A 19,530-nucleotide genomic window follows, 5' to 3' on the forward strand; every position below is an offset into this window, starting at 1 on the left:
TATGTTATGTTATGTTATGTTATGTTATCTTATGGTATGTTATGTTATGTCATGTTACGTCATGTTATGCTATGCTATGTTATGCTATGTTATGTTACGTTAGGTTATGATAGCTTATCTTATTTTATGTTATGTTAAGTTGTGTTATGCCGTGTTATGTTATGTCATGTTATGCTATGTTATCTTAGGTTATGTTAAGTTATATTATGTTGTGTTGAGTTGTGTTATGTGGTGTTGTTATGTTATTTTATGTTATAATCTGCTATGGTGTGAAACGTATTTCACCTCAATTCAGCTCAATTAACTCAACTCGGCTCAGCTCAGCCCACCTCAGCTCCCCTTAATTTAAAAGGTTGAATTTCAACCGCTGGGCGAACTCTAGTTATAATTAACCCCGAAAACCACTAAAAATTCAATGGGGACATATAAAACATCGTTAGTATTGAAAAATAACTGATAACAGCGAGCCTGAAAACTGGTATAACTAGTGGAAAGAATTTTGATACTCTATGACGATATATTTGTTGGAATTTACAAGAAAATAATAAAGACGAAGATAATCGTTTTTTTTTATTTAATTAAGATAAACGAAAAAATTTATAAAAATATGTATTTTGTTATGTGTACATATGTATTCCTTGGTAATTTCTACCAGTTTGGTTGCCGCTCCAGGCGCTAATTTTTTGACGTTTGCTCAAAACGGGTCCCACCTAAAAACTTGAATTTGATGTTACTCGATTAAATGAACCAACCTTGGTATGATTAGGGCGTTTTTAAAAATGCTATAATAAAAAAAAGTAAAGAAGAAAAATTTTTACTTAGTTTTTTTTATACGTTGCACATAAATGTAAAAAATTTATAATTGAAGCCCATAATAAGACGGACGAATGACATTTTTTTCATTAAGTTTCGTTAAAAGGTTTCCAAGATAGAGAACTTTAAAGGAAGGTATGTGACGTTTTCTTAAAATTTAAGTCCCGTGTAAATAGGCAACCCTACGTCATATCGGAAAAATAGGAAAAATATGCTGCACGTATATTCATGTCACCTAGATCTTCAATCTCTTCAACTTTCATCCAAATCCTTAAAGGTCGCGCACAGAGGTGGCCTCCGAATAGGATCAGAACCTTTGTTATAAGCATTTGAATTATGTATTGGATTCACGGGTGATGAGGGTCTCAGAACTGCTTAGTTCCTGGGTAGCTTCTTCAAAAGGCTCACCTGTAATGAATAGCTTATAAATAGTTTCCTAATTTGCTGAGCTTGACTTTTGGTCTTGAATTGATTCTTATTTTATTTGTGAGCTTGGCAAAAAAGCTAAATAAATGTTGTTTTCGAGCTGAAGGCGGCGCTTAGAGGAATATTTGCATCGTAAAACCGGTCAAAATTAATTTGTGTGTTTTTCTACTAAGCAATAAACGCGGCTTCTTTGGTGTAGTGGTTAGTAGTGCGTGCTAACACACCGCAGGCCCTGGTCAAATCAATATCGCAAAAAAATTTAAAAGAAAGGGTTTTCTTAACAGCGTTCGCCCCTCGGCAGGCAATGGCAAACCTCCGAGTGTATTTCTGCCATGAAAAACAGCTTGTCATAAAAATACAATTGCCGTTTGGAGTCGGCGTAAAATTGTAGGTCCCTCCCGTTTGTGTGACGTGTGATATGTGTAAGCACCAATCTATTATTATTACTAATAAATGAAAACACGGAACTTAATCATAATAAGCCGTCTTATAAGACTTACAGCTTTTTGATAATTTCTTGAGCATCGATTATCTTTACAGCTAAACGTTGAAGATTTCTGGTGGAAGTCCCCATTGAAGGAATTTACTCTTTGACTGGAAATAGCAGGAGAAGGGGGATGGGGGACAGTTTTACCACAGAAGTTGTTAGCCAAGGATCTAATGTATATCACTATTAAAAAAATATTGCCCGACAAGATCCGACAAGTAAACAAAATAACTGCAAAAATCAAGTAGAAGTGGGAACTTGCCTGCCGATTATGCTCGGTTATGTAGCTTGAGGAAACTTTTATCAAAGTTGATAAAATCTGACTTTTGACCAGTATTGTTACATAAATACTCCTGTATGCGGCGCCCAGCTAATAGGACCTAATGTCGCAACTCCACAAGCAGAAAATATTAGCTACAATTTGTAATTTTTTAGATATACGTTTTATCAGAGCACTTGCACAATATTTTCATTCGCAAAAGCTCCGCATTTCTTATTGCGAATGCGAATATTCGCAACAACCCTGGTACATATGTAGATGCACACAACAAATTCCGCGAATAGACAAAAGACATAATTCAACAACAATTCTACATATGGAGCTATGTAAAATATCCTCCAACATCCAAAATAGAATCGGAAAAAACAAAGAATACTAAAAAATTTCGACAAGTACTTATCACTGCCAATTGCAACGGCTGTCACTGGAAGCTGGGATCACCAACACACAGCATGAGTTATGGCGGTTCAGTGACATTTCATAATACACTCACTTGACTTTTGACCTACAATAGTCAAAGGACATGCTGAGTGTGTAATGTAGGATGTGAATACTGGCTACTGTTGCTGCTAACATTAATACGGCAACATAACTCAATCATGCTTTTCCTCTTTTTCGTTTCATTCGTGTTGCCCTCCTTTCCACCCAATTTTTTCATTATAAGTCAAATTCAAAAATGTATGTACAAAGATACATATAAATATGCACATACATACATATGTATGTATAAAATCCTCAGGGTGTTCGATTATTTAGAAATTAAACCCAAAAATTAAATTAAGCTATTAACCCAAATAACCCTGAAGTTTGTTTGTGAATATATTTAGCTGATTTTTTCAGGGTCGGTCATTGAGACCATAAATAAGAAATAACCGACAAAGGACATCGGTAGGCGTCCTGGATCGTCAGATATGTTCTGTTGCCATATGGCAACGTCAGGGCTGATAGGGTACGGGTTTTTCTGTACTAAATATATCGAAAATTCATCGTTCTTTTACGTTTTTTACCACAAAGAAGGATTTGAAATGCTCTTATGTTGATGAAAAATTAGTATTTCCTCGATTTTTTGTATTGATTGAGATGATTTCGTGGTGCGCGTTAGAGTCACATACCACCATACGGTTTTCAACCTGAAAAGCGCACTTATGTGACGATAATATCGTGCCGTGCAGGAGGTGGCAGGCATACCGCCGTAAATGTTAAATATTTCGAGCTCAACATCGCCAAATCGGAAGGCTATAGCCTGACATTCTAGGGTGGGCTCCCTGGGTCTATACCTTCTTCGAGTTCACGACATTGCACAGTGTCATATAGGATGAACGCTATACCTCCACCATTGTCTCCCTCGCGATCTCTACGGAGTCAAGTAACGGTACAACTTCGCTCATTCATTCATTTCAGTATGCCATGCCGAGTAATAGAGGCGGTTATCTCTTTGATCTTGTTTTGGAGTTCATTGCAGACTGAAGTCGCGTTCCGGCATTTCTTATTTTGACACACGTGTGACTGTGTGATTTGCAAACGGCTGCTGGTTAACCCTCACACGGGAATTGTGGCCCACTCCCTGTGTGACCTAAGGTCTGAGCAGTTTCTTAGACGACTTCACCCGTTACAGGTGTTGCACCTAACCGAAGTGGAGTTCGAATTAAGTCGTCTCTGGCAAACTCAGAAGAAATAAGTTTCTGACTCAGCGTCGGTAACAATCCCCGGCCGGAGAAGACGTATGCGGAGTAACCCGGCTGCAAGGTGATGTACAATCAACGAAAAATTGGGTTAGGTCGACGAAACTACACTGTGGTCGAGAAAACCTGAATCATTCCGTTACCAAGAACCGGTTTTTGTGGGTAACCTCCATCCCTTGCATCACCTTCACCACTACTCATCCGTTCATCCAGGTTTGATGAATAGCCTAAGTTCATTATGCTCCTCCGAACAAAGCTGTTCTAAGTCATCTAAGATATTTTTTAGCGATAGATTACTATAAAACTTAGTAAAAGACTATATAAAATACCATAAATAACGCCTAATAACGGGAAAATGATAAACAAACTGTACCCCATCGGCGCGCGTTCAAAAAAAAACCTATTTCAAACAAAATATTTCACACCACTTTTTTTCTTTCATGGATTTCGATTTAAACTCCTTTCTAAATGATGTTTTCGATAATATTTTGTATCTCTAATATATAAAAATCTCGTGTCACGGTGTTAGTGGTCGAACTCCCCCTAAACGGCTCGATCGATCTTTATGAATTTTTTTGTGTATATATGGTAGGTATGAGAATCGGATGTAGAGTATATTTCATACCGCTATGTGCAGGGGCGTGGCAACCCGAATACAAACCGAATTTTTCATATTGCATATCTCTAGAAGTGCTCATGGCAGAGCACTGAGACTTGGTATGTACAATATATATAAAATCAGTCGCATAGTCATGAAGAAAAATTGGGGCTATTGGAAAAAGGGGTGTGGCACCTCTCATATAAACCGAATTTTCAACACTGCATATCTATGGAAGTGTTCATATATGTTCAAGTTAGAGTACTCGAACATGGTACCGAGATATATGAAATCAATCCCGTGATCTTAGAGAAAATTTGGGCTGTTTGAAAAGGGGGCATGGGGTCTTTCAAATGCACTGAAACTATTCCGCATCTTTGTATGCATATACAGTTTTGCTAGGTTATTTAAGACGGCAATGGAAATATGCCTTCCACACAACCACCAAGCCGTAATATTAGAAGATAAATGCGTCACTGAAAATCATGAACGTGAATTGTTGGGGAAAATGTTGGACCAAAATGTTTCAATACAAAAATTTTATTTTGGGCGGGACGAAGTTCGCCGGGTCTCCTAGTTATTTTAATAAAATTGTGGCTACTTACTTTTTTGGTCTACTAATTTTTTTGTAGTTTTTCGCTCCGTCCGTCCGTCCGTCTGTGCACACGGTAACTCGAGTAAAAATAGAGATATCTTAACGTAGCTTGGTACGTGCACTTCTTTCGATCACAGGAGGGATGGTATTGAAAATGGGCAAAATCGGACAATAACCACGCCTACCTTCCATATAACGGTAGTTTTCAGAAATATGAAAACTGTGATATTTTAGTGACCGCTTAAGGTTATTCACTCAAAATCGATATTTACAATGATTTTTAGACGAAAAATAAGAATATTATACATTTTTGGAAAATGGGCGTAGCCACGCCCACTTATGGTCACATGTGTATAACTTGGTAGCCGCTACACCGATTTCTCCCAAAGCAGTGTTGGCCTTGGTACAACATACCAAATGGCTGAAAATTTTTAAAATCGGACAATAACCACGGCCACATCCCATATAACGGTAATTTAAAGAAATACGAAATCTTCGATAAATCAGTAAATACTAAAGCTACTTTATTCAAAATTGATGCTTGCAACAGTTTTTTACCAAGAACTATGTTTATGATAAAAGTTGGAAAATGGGCGTTACACCTGCCACTTATGATCACATATATGTATCTCGGTAAACGTTCTACCAATTTGTACCAAACTCTGTGTGGTTATTGTGTTTGCCCCATAAAAGCAAAACGTTGAAAATTATTGAAATCGGACTAAAATTACGGCCACTTTTCATATAACGGTACATTTCAGAAATGCTTGAGACTTCTATATTTCCAAATTTAAGGACGCCAATTTCCTCAAAATTGATACACCCCAGCTTACCATGTAGCGGTAGTTTTCGGAAAGGTCAAAAACATATATTTAATACTTGCGCCGAGTTTTTAATGTTCCGCCCGAACTTAGACTTTCTTACTGGTTTTAATTCACTTCATTTTATGATATGATTAATTCGAAATCTTTAACCCATATGTCATGTCGTGCATAGCTGATTTTAGCCCCAATATTTCAGCGTTTTTACGGCTAAAAAGTACTCCCATGCCTTGCTTCGATCAGGTTTTGCAGACTTTAATTATTAGGTATGGCTAATGTGACCAACCCTACTTCTTTCGGAAGTACAGTACAGTAGTTTTTGCTAAAAATGCTGGAAAGACTGATAGAGCTGTACATAAGAAACGCCATTCCTCGTGACTGTCTTTCATGAGCTCAATGTGCTTATTGCGAGAAAAGGTCGGTGAATACCGCCCTGCACACATGGGTAAAGTAGTCGGAGGAAGCCTTCACGCATGAAGATTATGCAGTAGGGGCCTTCTTCGATATCGAGGGGGGCCTTTAACGATGTCTCTCTAGAGGCAATAGTCAAGTATATTCCTAATCTGGGGGGTTGAAACTAACCTAGTAAGCTTACTTCGGGACAGAACTGTCGCGGCGGAGTGGGGGAGCGTCTGAACTCAGTGCAGAGTCAATAGGAGCACTCCACAAGGTGGGGTTCTCTCTCCCCTGCTCTCAAGTGCGGTTGGGATCGACCTTCTAGAGGAACTGGAAAAGTAGGCTGTCGAGTGATCACCTATCTAGATGATTTGGAACTTTTGGTTAAGGGACGATCAAAGGCAGGTGTCGTAGAAGCCTAACTTTAAGGAAAGGATAGCAAAGGTGTCGGTTGCCTTGTACTGCTGTAGAGGAGCTATCGGTAAAAGGTGGGGTCTCTCGCCCAAATTAATTCGTTAGCTCTAAGAAACCAGATTTAAGCCTATATTGTTTCAAGGAGCCCATGTTTGGTGGAACTCACTAGAGAAGGCTACACTTGTAAAACAGGAACTAGCGGAGCATTAGTTGAACAAGGCACCTGCGGATATGGCAGAGAATTGTCACAGCACGAACTGCTATTAGGATATGGGAAACCGGGTCCTTTTGTGACAAAAAAGAAGACATTTCTCTGCTGCAGCAAATGTTTTTATAGGGCACTTCAAAACACCTTACCTGGAAAGGGCTAGTGATGGGAGTTCTGGCAGGCCATTGTGCGATTGATATTCATGCGGTGATATTAGGAATTCCGCCTGACCCTTTGGTATCAGCTGTCAAGAGCAAGATGAAGTGGAATTATCTCTACACTTTCTTTTAGACTGTCCAACCTTTGCGAGGCTAAGATGGCAGCATTATGGCTCGCACTTCTGAACAAACACTGAGCTCTCAGAAATGGAAATTAGCCGTACTCGAAATTCCATAATCGGCTCGCGGCGTTAACTTAACCCATATTAACCTGTACTTCATTAAGCTATGAAATAGTTGGTCACATTAGGTATCAGTAGATAAGCTGAAAAAATCCTTAGCCATAGTCTTTAAAAAATAAACACCAGTAAGCGACCTTAAATAAATGGTCCAATCTAAGAAAAATCTTCAATCGGTGCTACAGAACAAAACTTTGGCAGCAATCTTCTTCTTCTTCTTTGGCACTGTAATCGCCTAAGCGATCTTGGCCGAGCTTAACAAAGATCGCCAGTCGTGGCAGCAATACAAAGATGAATTAAGGCAATACAAAAAATTAGTAAAGAAAGCTATAACGGACCCTTGAAATTCCTATTGCACATCCAAAGAGAACTGTAGGGATTTCGCCAGGCTAACCCAAGTTTTATCCAAGGAACATACCAACTCCAATCTTATTAAGGGAAAGGACGGTGCATATACAAGTTCAGCGGAGGAATCACTAGAGGCCCTCATAAATACACACTTTCCTGGCTGCGATCAGAGGCCAAAAATATGGCGTCATACAAAACGTCAGCAACTCCCAAAAGAGTTACTCGACTCAATCGTAGACAAAAAAGTAAAAACTATAAATCACCTGGCCCAGACGGTATCATGCCGATAATTCTCTAACTATTACTAGAGCCCTGTTATCCTGGCTGGAAAGGGTCTAAAAAGCCAGTATTAGCTTGACATACATTCCGAAAAGCTGGAAAAAGGGTCAAAGTTGTCTCCATTCCCTAACCAGGAAGAATAAATCACGAAAAAGCAAAACACTTCAGACCAATAAGTCTTACATCTGTCCTACTAAAGGAGGAGTTTTGTCTCCGCTATTATGAATGGTGGTACTGCGCGGCGTTCTACTGGATCTCAACAAAGGTGGAGTGGAAGTGGTAGCATATGCAGATGATGTAGTGGTGGCGGTATCAGATCTCTTCCCTCTAGGATTTCACCTGGGCTATAGAAAGTAGCCTGAACTGATGCTGTTTACCAAGAAAACAAAATTACCACAATTCCCTTAATGGAACGATCCTCACATTGTCCTCCGAGGCGGAATACTTCGGAGTCATATTAGACACCAAACTGAGCTGTAAGACAAATATAGAGAGGCGAATAGATAGAGCCTGCATAGCCTATTACACGTACTATAGAATTTTCAGTATAAACTGGGGACTAAAGCCAAAGATTGCCCTCTGGGTGTTAACGGCTACCATACGACCAATTCTTACTTACGGGGCGTTAGTTTGGTGGCTGGTACTGGTATACAAAGAGCAGCTTCTGCAGGTTCTACAGGAGCAATTAAGTCGTGTCCATCGTATGCGCTTAATGTGATCCTGCATCAACTGCCAATGAACCTCCATACCTCCAAACTGCTGCATCCTCAGCAATCAGACTCAATCAGGCTGCTGGAGGGCGCGGCAGCATGGTCATAGTGGCATTCTTGACAAGCTTATTGAATAAGGGAAACAATCAGATTATGTACCTCCTACGACAGACTTAAAGAAAAACCTCCAGGTGAAGTCTCCTTCTAGACAGGATTGGAGCAGGGCAGGATAGTCGAGGAGAATTCTTCTTAAGTCTCTACTGACGGGTCCAAAATGGACTGCGGTGTGGGAGCGGAGGTCTTCTCCGAAATGTTGTTTGTTTTGTTCCGACTACCGAACTTTGCTAGCGACGTTTCTACCAACCAACCAGGGGGTCTGCTAAGATATGTCGAAAATTTAAATTTAGAAACAAAAAAAAAAACAATATGACCGAATAAAAATATTCCGAAAAGCAATAATATGTGTACAATTCGCGCGAATTTCACACATCAGTCATTACACAATTTCTAAAGGCTAATTAAATTCAAATATGTATTGCATACTTATGTATGTATGTATATTAGGATGGTCAAAAACAAATGCTAATCCCTCATCCTCTAAGATTTTTCTAAATGGAAAAGAGGAAACCGGCATTTTTTGTAAAAAAAATGATATTTACAAACTTTCCGTCTATTTAATAAGGGGGTGTTGAGGGATCTTTAAAAAATTATTAGTTTTAAAATTTGGTGAAATATACAATTAAGTATTGTTACTGGAATTCTCCCAAAGAGAAACAGTTTTCGGATCGAAAAATATTGATATTGAAGAATTCTATACAATTTCTATGAAAAAGTGTTTTTTAATATAAAATACATGGACAACTTCGTAGTCTTTGACAGTTCCGAACACAATTTTTTATAAACAAAAACGGATCTTTTTTTTTCGTTTAGAAAAGTGCAAGGGGTGAGAACATAATTATTTTAAACTATTTTTGGACCACGCTAATGTACATACATATTGTTGTTTTGAATTCTATTCTACAAAACCACCTGTAATTAAAGAATCCGCGATAGTTTTGGTTAACAATTGGCCAAATGGAGAGCAATGATCCAACAACCCAAAATACAATGGAAGCGTAGTACGGAAGATTGCATATAATAATTGAAGTGTTTAAATTAATAAGTTATTTAAGGAACGTATATATAATTGTTCAAAATAAATTTAATTTAATTATAACCGAAGGTGCCACTTAACCTAAATCACTTTACCAGAAGAATTTATAGAAATTAGAAATTAGCAAATTCCACTTCCCTATGTTAGTTTCTGTATTGATTATTGTTAATAACATTTGTACATCCTTATAAGTACTGATCTATGTATGTATGTATGGTGAAAAGTGTCTTGGAAATATGTGTCATACATTTGTTTTGCAAATTAATTAATGGTTTTTCATCTGTACGAATAATTATATACAAACTGAAAAGTGGCTGAAATATAAATGTTAATTTGATACCATCGTAATTAGCAACAAAATCAATAAAAAAAAATATTTAATTTAAAGTCCCATTGTTTTACTTAAGAAATGTCAATTCCCCATTTATCGATCTTTGTTATCTTTTCGACATTTCTTATTTCGATCAGTCAGGCTTTTTACTTTTCATCATTTTAGGTTTCGAAATTGTTTTACGACATGCCGTAAGGATCCCTAAACTAAGTTGTAAAGCAGTTTTTGTTTTTCGGCAATGTAATTTTTCGACGAAATTAAGCATAGAATCAAAATGTTCGATCGATTACGCCAAGCCACATATTCATACATACATATATACGAACTTTGACACGTTTTAACTCAAACCGATTGTATTAATGGTATATGACTGATTTTTTTATGAAAATTCACAAATCTTAGGAAAGGGGTGTGACCATACAAAAATTTACCTTAAAATCGTTCCATATAGTTAACCGTCACTCTAATGCACATATATGTACATGAATATATGTGCATATGGATGTATGTATACGACAGCACTTTGCATTCCTCCGGATGAGTTGCATTTTCCCGGCTTGGATTTTGCTGTCTAACTAACGGCTTATTGGTTTTTATATTCCCAGAACCCAGGACTCTTCTTTACAGGAAAATATTTTAATTGTGTCACGTAAGTTGTGTGTTGCAGCGACTGATGCAAATGCGTGGCAATCAACGCGATCCCGGCGAAGTAGCTGCACACTTTCCATCCAAGTTGACGATTACTTAAAAAGCACGCGAGAGAAATACAAAGTGGACATGGTGCAAAAAGTGCGAAACAAAATTAAAATTGCTCTACTTAGCTACTATGACCCCAGGGTGCAGGCCAGAGAGAATTAAAATGAATTTGCAGTTACTTCACGCATATTAGGGTGTTACAATCGGAGAGTATTTCCGTTTCATTCACAATCTGAAAATTAAACTGATAATTAAAGTTTTTTTAAATTTTATAGATTTTTGGCTCTGGCTTCTGAACCAGTATGGAAAGGAAAAATAAGACTATACAAATTTACAAAATTCCGTAGGTGGCCCGCTCTGGCGAAAAAATAAATGCTAACTTTAAACGTTTACACATCACACAAGGTTGGCGAAAATCCTCCAAGCGGGTGCTGACTGGGCAAAATTACCATCGCTGCTTACACCGCTTTTCTATGCCAGAGTGGTGCAAGCAGGCGATGCTTATCAGGGGCTTGTTTAGTGGCAGGCCGTAACGGCTCACCCAATGGAGGCTATTTCTAGGGGGTAACCGGCGGTAGGTATAAAACGATAAGGGTACAGTCCCTGAAATTAATTCTGAATGAAGGTCGAAGAAGCAGAAACGCGGGCTGGGATATCAGCCCAAACGTTCGGGCACAGCTATAATTTAAGCTGTGTCGTCAGCGACTACACTTTTACTGAGGAGGCAGCAGTCTACAGTGGTTGTAGTACTACTGCAAGACGGGGCTTGCCACGAACTAGTACCCTAGTCCTAGAAGACTGAGGCCAGGAAATCGCAGTAAGCCTAAGCACGAACGGATAAGAGGCTTTTTTGCGCTCTCCGGCCAAATCGGAGGATGCTCTTCTGAACACTGGAAGAGACCGAGGACGAGGTCAAGCAAGGAGGGGTTGAAGACTAAGGCGCGATATATGGCTCCGGTAAAGATCTGGGACCGACTTAGCGATAAGACCAACCGGACTGAGGAGGAGGAGAAAAGGTTGGCTGGGCTAGGGAGAAAGTATAGAAGGGCTGAGCTTACTACGCTGCGAAGCCACAATTCTCAGTTAAGCATCCGAAGTTCGCAAACCGGTTCGAAGAGCAATTGTGGCGGTGCAGGCGAGCAAAAGGCCGGATTATGGAAAGGAGCAGAAATTATAATTTGTTAGATGATCCATCACTAGCATGGATAATGGGAGCGTAAAGACCTTCAAGGCCTATGGGGGGGCATCCCTCGAGATAGTAGATCGCAGCAGTTTCCGTCGATCCAAAAGGCGAAGGTCTACATCCCTCGCGAGGTGAAACGGAGCTGCGCTGCACCTACTGCAAAACCAGACCCCGACGTACCTACGGCTGATTGGTATGTGTTGAGCGTGGCCAAGTCATTATCAAATGAGGGTAACCAGCCTACATTCTTCAGATAATAACACGGCCGAGAATCCTATATGCTCGATTTGGCAAGATGGCTTGGGGGTATTTAGCATTTACCTTCGCCAAAAAGCGAAACCATGCCGACAACAACCACAACACGTTTAAGGCTGGGGAAGTGGAGCAGGATCTCGCATCGAAGAGATCCTCCAGTACTCTCTCGACCTACGGAATGTGGAGCGGGTGAGCTGGACACGATCCAAATAATCTCCTTAAAGTAAAATCGCCTATCGAGCTTCTCCTCAACTTTGAGGGGCCGGCTATAATGCGCCTTTAGTCCAGGAACCTTGGCTCGCTTCTGGCAGCCTAGTTTCTGGCCCCAAGTCGGAAACGGAGCGGCGTCCAGGAACGTTCTTAGTGATACGAAGGTGAATAACTGGAGAGGTGCATGTAGGCACCGTCGTTCTCTGATCGCAAATATATAAGCTTCGACATTTTGATCTCTCCCAAAAGAAATAGTAGGGTCCTTAGGAATCCTAATTGGGAACGCTATAGGAAATACTGGACGATAAGAAGGCTAAGCGGCGCAGATCCACACAAAGGTCTTTCGCGCACTAAGCGTAGATCTAAACCTTCAACTGTATCTATGTAAAAGAACCTCGATGTGAAAGATGTAGCAAGTCAGTGAAAATTATAATGGGGCTTCAAACCAAAGCTTGGTACTCGGTAACTCGATGTTCGGTAATTTTCTGTTTTGTGTAACACTATTTTACACAAACAAAATACATTAGAAAAAATTACCGGACACCGAGTTAACGCATACCTAGCTTGGTGTAAAGACCCATATACACACATAAGAAAAATTAAGCTGTAAGGAATGGTCAATAATTCCAAAAAATTATGAAGCAATGACTTTGGGGCAAGCATTTTTCGTTAAACAATATTTTGGACTAAGTAGTATACGAATTCGAAAGTTTAAGAGAACAGAAACTGGCGCAATTAAGTGGTCTTCCATCGCTCTAGTTCTAAAGTATTCCTAGGTTTCCTGTTAAATTCTTAACCAACACAATCTTTTGATGACAATAGCTTTTCAGTAAGGAGAGCTATTTTTTGTGTTGCGAAAGAACAGTCTTGGCCTTTTTCTTTTACCCTTTTCATCATCAAAATTTTAACAATGCCAAGGGAAACTATATGCACATATTTAGTCAATGAAAATGTTTTAACTATATGTATTTATTAAAAGCTCTTCAATTTTAAGGAAATCATTTGTTTTGAGATGATTGGTATAATTTTTAGCTCGAAATTGTTCGTCAGTGCTTAAGAAGAGATGTGAGGCTTGAAAATTATTCTATTTTTATCACTTTCACCAGAAAAATCAGCTCGTTTTTTTAAGCATCTTTACCATTTATTAACAATATAACAACCAAATAACAGCACAATAATTTAGCAAAAAATAACTAATAGACGTTTAAATACATGCAGTATTATCAATATAAAAGTTCATAAGTTTAAAACAAAATAAAAGTATTACGTATGTGTGTACAGCTGTGTTCACAAAAAGAGCAGTAAAATGTATTGACAAATTTTGAAAATTTTTTTTCCTTACTTAATTTAATTTTTTTTTTATAAAAATATAGTTAATTCTCAAACAAACCATTGTGTAGCTGAAAGCCGGAAACGAGCCAAAGCTTGTTGTGGAGTTGTACTCTCAAGCAGTTATTTTGCGAAACGCTATGAAACGAAATAATTTTAAGGTGAAAGCTTTTGAAAAATGGTTTAAATTTAATTAACGCTACATTTACACGTTCAATAAATTGTTTCATTCTGCTCACAAGTACGAGTTGTCAAAACCCATTTTTTTGAACATGTTAACCACAAGTAAATTATTTGTATACCAATTCTCAAAAATATTAATTAAATATAAAACTCAGAAAATCAGTAGATTTTGCGTACTGATTTCGGGTTTTTTAAAATCAGTACAATAAAAAAAATCAGCAGATGTGTTGATTAAATCAGCGCATCTGGCCACCCTACCCTCACACCGCAACATTTAACTCAACTGAAGTATTCGGAGTGACCTTTTACTTTAAGCATACTTATGTATATGTATGAAGGTGCCGGTGAATCACAACAACATGCTCTTATTCGGACTTAAAAATTTTCAGATTTATAGTTAACACCAAGGCCAAATACACGTAAATACATACCCTGCAAACAAAAGCTCCCGAAATCTTTAAGAGTATCGGAAGTTTGTTCCGATTTTTTTACGAATATTTAAAGAAAAACATATGTATGTAGAAAGCAGTTGGCACGAACTAGGAAAGAAATATCTTTAGATTTCTCAAAGAACATTCTAACAATTAAGGAAGTCTAAGTTCGGGCGGAGCCGAAAATTAAATACCCGGAGCAAGTATTAAATATAAATAGTAGGACAATATTGTTTTCTTCCTACACTGTGCAGTTGAAGACATGCCATTTGGTTAAATTGTTGCTCAAAGCTTCGCCGCAAAGGTTAATTTATAGTAAAGCAAATTGCCTTTTTGCTTTTGTTGCATAGCTCTTAAATGTATGATTGCTATTGTTGATACTAAAAAAAAAAAAAATCTGTTGCACAGAACATGACATTTGGGTAAAAGATCTCGAATTAATCATATCGCAAAATGAAGTGAATTAAAACCAGTTAGAAAGTCTAAGTTAGGGCGGAGCCAAACACTAAAACTCGGCGCAAGTATTAAATATATGTTTTTCACCTTTACGAAAACTACCGCTACGTGGTAAGCCGGGGTGGGTTAACCCCTACTTTAAACAACTTCGACAGAACGTTCAGTTAGACATAATGAGATAAACTTATCTAGTCATATGTGGGCGGTATCACGCCCATTTTCCAAAATTTTAAATAATGTTACTTCTTTTGTTAGTATCAATTTTGAGTAAATTAGTGTCCTTAAATTTCTGAAATTTACCGTTATATGAAAAGTGACCATAATTTTATTTGCGTGAATAATCTTCAGTAGTTATATGGGGGGTAGGCGTGGTTATTGTCCGATTTCTCCCATTTTCAATACCATCCATCCCATGCCCGCTAGAAGTTCACGTACCAAGTTTCATTAAGATATCTCAATTTTTACTCGAGTTATCGTGTGCACAGACGGACGGACGGACGGACAGACAGTATCCGCTTAATCGATTTCTCTTTTCATTCTATATCTATCTATCTCGATTCGTTTTGCCTGTTACAAGCCCATACGGGCAAATGTGCCCATGTCTGTTATGCAAGATTGCGCATTTCGAAGGTCCGTTATTCCCATTTCAGTACGCGTAAAAAGCAATGAAAAAGTGAAGAGGGGAGAATAAGAAAGTTTTCAACCAGCGGCGTCGTGCGACAATTTCACGCTTTGCATGGCCTACTTACCTTTTGGTAAACCGAAATTTTCAAGTTCCAAAAAATTTAATGACAGTTTTGTAAAGGAAAAGTTTGTTATATTCATGACGAACAAGGAATTGTAGAAAAAGTATCTTAAAATATATAATACAAATACTGTTTAAAAAAAGTATTTAAAATGCGGATAAAAAATATTTTATTGAAAAAGTATTAAAATATAAAGTCCAAATACGTCTATCGTATTTGTATATTAAGTACATGTATTTGAAATATTTAAAATCTCTGGATCTCTGGATGTAACTTGGGAAAAGGTTTGGCGCCTTTAAAGTGGTCTTAAGTGCATCTGCTACAATGCGCTTCATGATAATTTTTTCCATTTTGTATATGCATAACCAGAAGACAATTGAGGTAGGTTATCTTAAGTGGAGCCATTCTATAAAATATACCCAATAAAGGCTCAAGAAATGCTTCCCTTCATGGCTCCTGGAAAGTGGTCTCCTATTTACAATTTACGCGAATGTACTTAAGTATATATTTATTTTATTCGCATTAAAAATCAAATTCAAAAAGGATTTTGAGACTCAATGAAACATATTTGATAGCTTAAATAAATGAATTCATTAAAGAAGTATAATTCTTATGAATTAAAAAACCCCTTTAAAAAACTTCTCCCAAAAGGCCTTCTGAAGTTCGTCCCACAAAAGCCTGCCTGGAAGCTCTGCTTTGGGTAGTGAGAGCAGAAGCCCTCCAATTTATGCCACTACATACAAAAAAGAAAGGAATGACTTTCACACCTCGTTCGGCAGTGTCATTTACAACGGCAGTGGGTCCAACCTTCTTAATATTCGAAAGTAATTTCCCAAGTCGATGGGTCAGACTGCAAAAATGCCGGCGACAAACCAAACTTCGTGAAACAAAATCGCGTAAATTATAATCTTGAAAGTGCACTAAAGTGGAAGTATTTCGGCTATTAATAAATTTTGCAACTGGATCGTGGGATTTCAGCCGCTCAACCACTTTACGTTTTTCCCCGACGGATATATTCTTAACAAAACTTAAATCTTGCGAAGGGGGAGTTATGGCATTGGTAAATTTAAACTAGGAAACCAGGAAAGTACGTACTGATTGCGAAAAATGAATATTTTCAAAGAATAAATCACTTTTGACATCCATCGGGCATTACTGGTAGCAGCAGGTGTGCGAAAGCGAAAGCGTTCTTCTCCCACGAATGTCAAAGTCAATTGAACGAATTCTTTATAATCATCCCTGATTTGAAATTTGGACAGATGATCACAGTAAAAATTTTTGTATGTTTTCGCATTCTGCTGCATTTATAACTGAGCAAACGATAACCTCTTCGATGCCACTTTTAATCAAGCGATGGTTAAGTTTCGGCCAAGTCTTCGCGAAACGTTGAAAATTTGAATCTAGTTTCGATTCAGAAACAGCACGCGAAATAATTTCATATATGTGGTGATCACAAGGCAACCTCATTAATTTGCGACCAATTTTTTCCAACAGAACTGCAGCTCCCGCTTTAGTGCCTGTATTACTCACAGTTGTATCAAAGGACATACCTTGAACTTGGTTCACAAGATTACACCACTGATTTTTTTTCATAAACAATATTTATTACCGATATTTTCACTAGCTGAGGGGCTATTTTTGGTGCGCAGAGAAATTTGATAGTGCCGTTGTAACTCACAAAAACTGCGATACGATAAACTTTTTTTTTCAATAAAATCTGGCAAAATTATCCCATCCCAATGAATTATAAACGATCCAATTGCGTTTAACTGTAAATTTCGGATGAAAAAAATCTAAATAAACCTGAAATTTAATTAAATTATCGGAAAATGTATTGAAAATATCCTTTGATTCTTTCGCACGATTTTCTCGTCGAGCGCGTTGAATACTAGTACTCGCTATAAGTATATGTAGGTACTGCCATTACATCACTTACTTTATCAAGCGCTGCAGCTAACCGTGGCGTCATAACATTTCTTCGACCCAGTTTTGTAGGTGGCTTTGAAAAATCTATGTAAAGTCATATCAACACATGCCATGCAACCTGGACGTCCTTTTTTTCTCTGCTTCTCCAAAAATAATTTATCTTCCGCTATTTTGATTCTTTCTAATGGATTTGTGCAGCAATGTCAAATAAACTTACAACGAGGTGTTTGAAAATCGATTTTTAGCTTTCGAACATTTAGCTGAGACGATTTTGCGAATATTTTTCCAGATGCCGTACAATTTCATTAATTTTTCTACACATTTGTGGTCCTCGCGAATTGGTATTCGTGCTTGTTGCTAAAATATTTTAGCTGCATCTGTTGCTAGAGTATTGGAACTTGGCATGGAGATATGCGAAATAAATCCTACACTCACTAAAAAATTGGGTTATAGGAAAGCGGTATCGCTTTTGCTAAAGTAATGGAATTTGATACCGTTGAATATATTATGAATTCCTTATGGCGCAAAGTGGTAGGTATTATAAAAGCGGGCATGGCACAAAATGAGTTTTTATACTGCATGTCTCTGTATTAGCGCACACAAGGGGTGGGTTTTGGGGTAATTTTTAAACAAAAAACACAACCGACTTCAATTCTCATATACAAATTTAGGACTACCGTTAATTGTTTCATGATCCAATGATCGGATCTAAACCAAATTACGGGACGACCCTTAAGGTACCTTCTTTCCGACAAAAAAAATTATTGAAATGGGTTCACGCTGCCCAAAGTTATGCGGTGGCATACATAAAAGGAAAAAAATATACTCCGAATAATTTTTTTTTATTACATATGTACATAACACTTGCATTATTTAAAAAAACGTATTATCTGAAGCAGTATTTTCTGATAATATATGTATATTTAGAAGTTTAAAACGCCCCCCAAAATATATTCCTGGGTGCACCCCTGTGTCTCTAGATGTATTCATGGTAGAGTACTAAACCTTGGTATGGAGATATATGAAATCCATCCGATACTCATGGAGAAAAGTGGGGCTATTGGAAAAGGGGCGTGGCGCCTTCAAAACACACTAAAACGTTTACTTATATTTATATATGTAATTTTTCTGTACGTGTGTTTGTGGGTGAACCCTTCCTAAACGGCTGGACCTTTGTTATTTAATTTGAGTGTGTGTGTGTGTTGGGGTAGGTTCTCAGATGGTTTAGATTCAGTCGAGTTATTACTATAAATGTTTATAATCCGATCTAGCTCATACTCGAGATATGTATTGGTAACGGTTAAGGAAATATAAAATTCACCATCGAACCGAATCATTACTGCCGCCAGGGAGAGGATAGGAGAAACTTCTTCAAATGTATTTCGCAGGGCTGCAAACCGGTTTTTGAGCGGAACCGTCGCTTTTTTCTGGCTTTGAACCAAACCACGAACCGAACAGTTTTTATTTTGAAATGCCAAAACCGAACCGAAAACCACTCCAAAAAATGGTTCCGTTCGGTTCGGTTCAAAATGAAAGTCCAGTAAAGCATATTTCAAGTTTTGTAATACACAGCTATGTATAAAAATGCAACCCGTATAGTAAAACTGCAAAAATGTGTTTGTTTGATGGCAACTCCGTGAGTTATAATTTCGTCCTGTAAATAATGCTTGATATTTTTTTTTATATAGAAGAAAATGTTTAACATTTGCCAGTTAAATACAAAATTTCTAACTCTCGGATTTTTTTAGTTTGGATTAAAAAATTTGAATCTTTGATGCAATCTCTGATGAAATTTGTAGATTTTTTATAATCTTCGTACAAAGTTTGAAGTTTCAATTTATATGCTTGTTGTTATATATATATTAAATCAACAAAAGAAAAATAGTAAAATGCAGCACTGAAATTATATGACCGTAGGTGTACGTGTACATATGAAGTTAAGGCCAAGTGTAGGCTCCCGGATGGTTTATACCATCTTATTTTACTTTATTTTATTTTAAATTATAACTATTTGACGTAGCCTTAAGTATATACATATGTAAGACTGCATTTTTAATATCATCCTAGTAACGTTTTTGTAAATGTATTAACAACCTGAGTTCCGCTCATGGGCGTAGCCAGGTAGGGTCAGGGGGGTGCTCGAGCCCCCCTAACTTTCAAATTTTCTTTATATATAT

At 37.7% G+C, this 19,530-nt stretch overlaps 1 long non-coding RNA gene across 1 annotated transcript in view; it reads left to right on the forward strand.

Annotated features, from left to right (window-relative positions):
- LOC108370251 (uncharacterized) overlaps nt 1-16,678 on the forward strand; it is a 21,612-nt gene extending 4,934 nt beyond the window's left edge. Inside the window, exons 2-3 of the long non-coding RNA XR_001848612.1 lie at nt 10,161-10,165; nt 16,511-16,678. This is a non-coding gene — a long non-coding RNA (uncharacterized LOC108370251). The remainder of the gene's footprint in view (nt 1-10,160; nt 10,166-16,510) is intronic.
- The last annotated feature ends 2,852 nt before the right edge of the window (nt 16,679-19,530 follow it).

Source organism: Rhagoletis zephyria, unplaced genomic scaffold (genome assembly GCF_001687245.7).
Source record: "Rhagoletis zephyria isolate East Lansing unplaced genomic scaffold, Rhagoletis_zephyria_1.1 Rzeph_scaffold_04092, whole genome shotgun sequence".
NCBI classification, from domain to species: Eukaryota; Metazoa; Arthropoda; class Insecta; order Diptera; family Tephritidae; genus Rhagoletis; species Rhagoletis zephyria.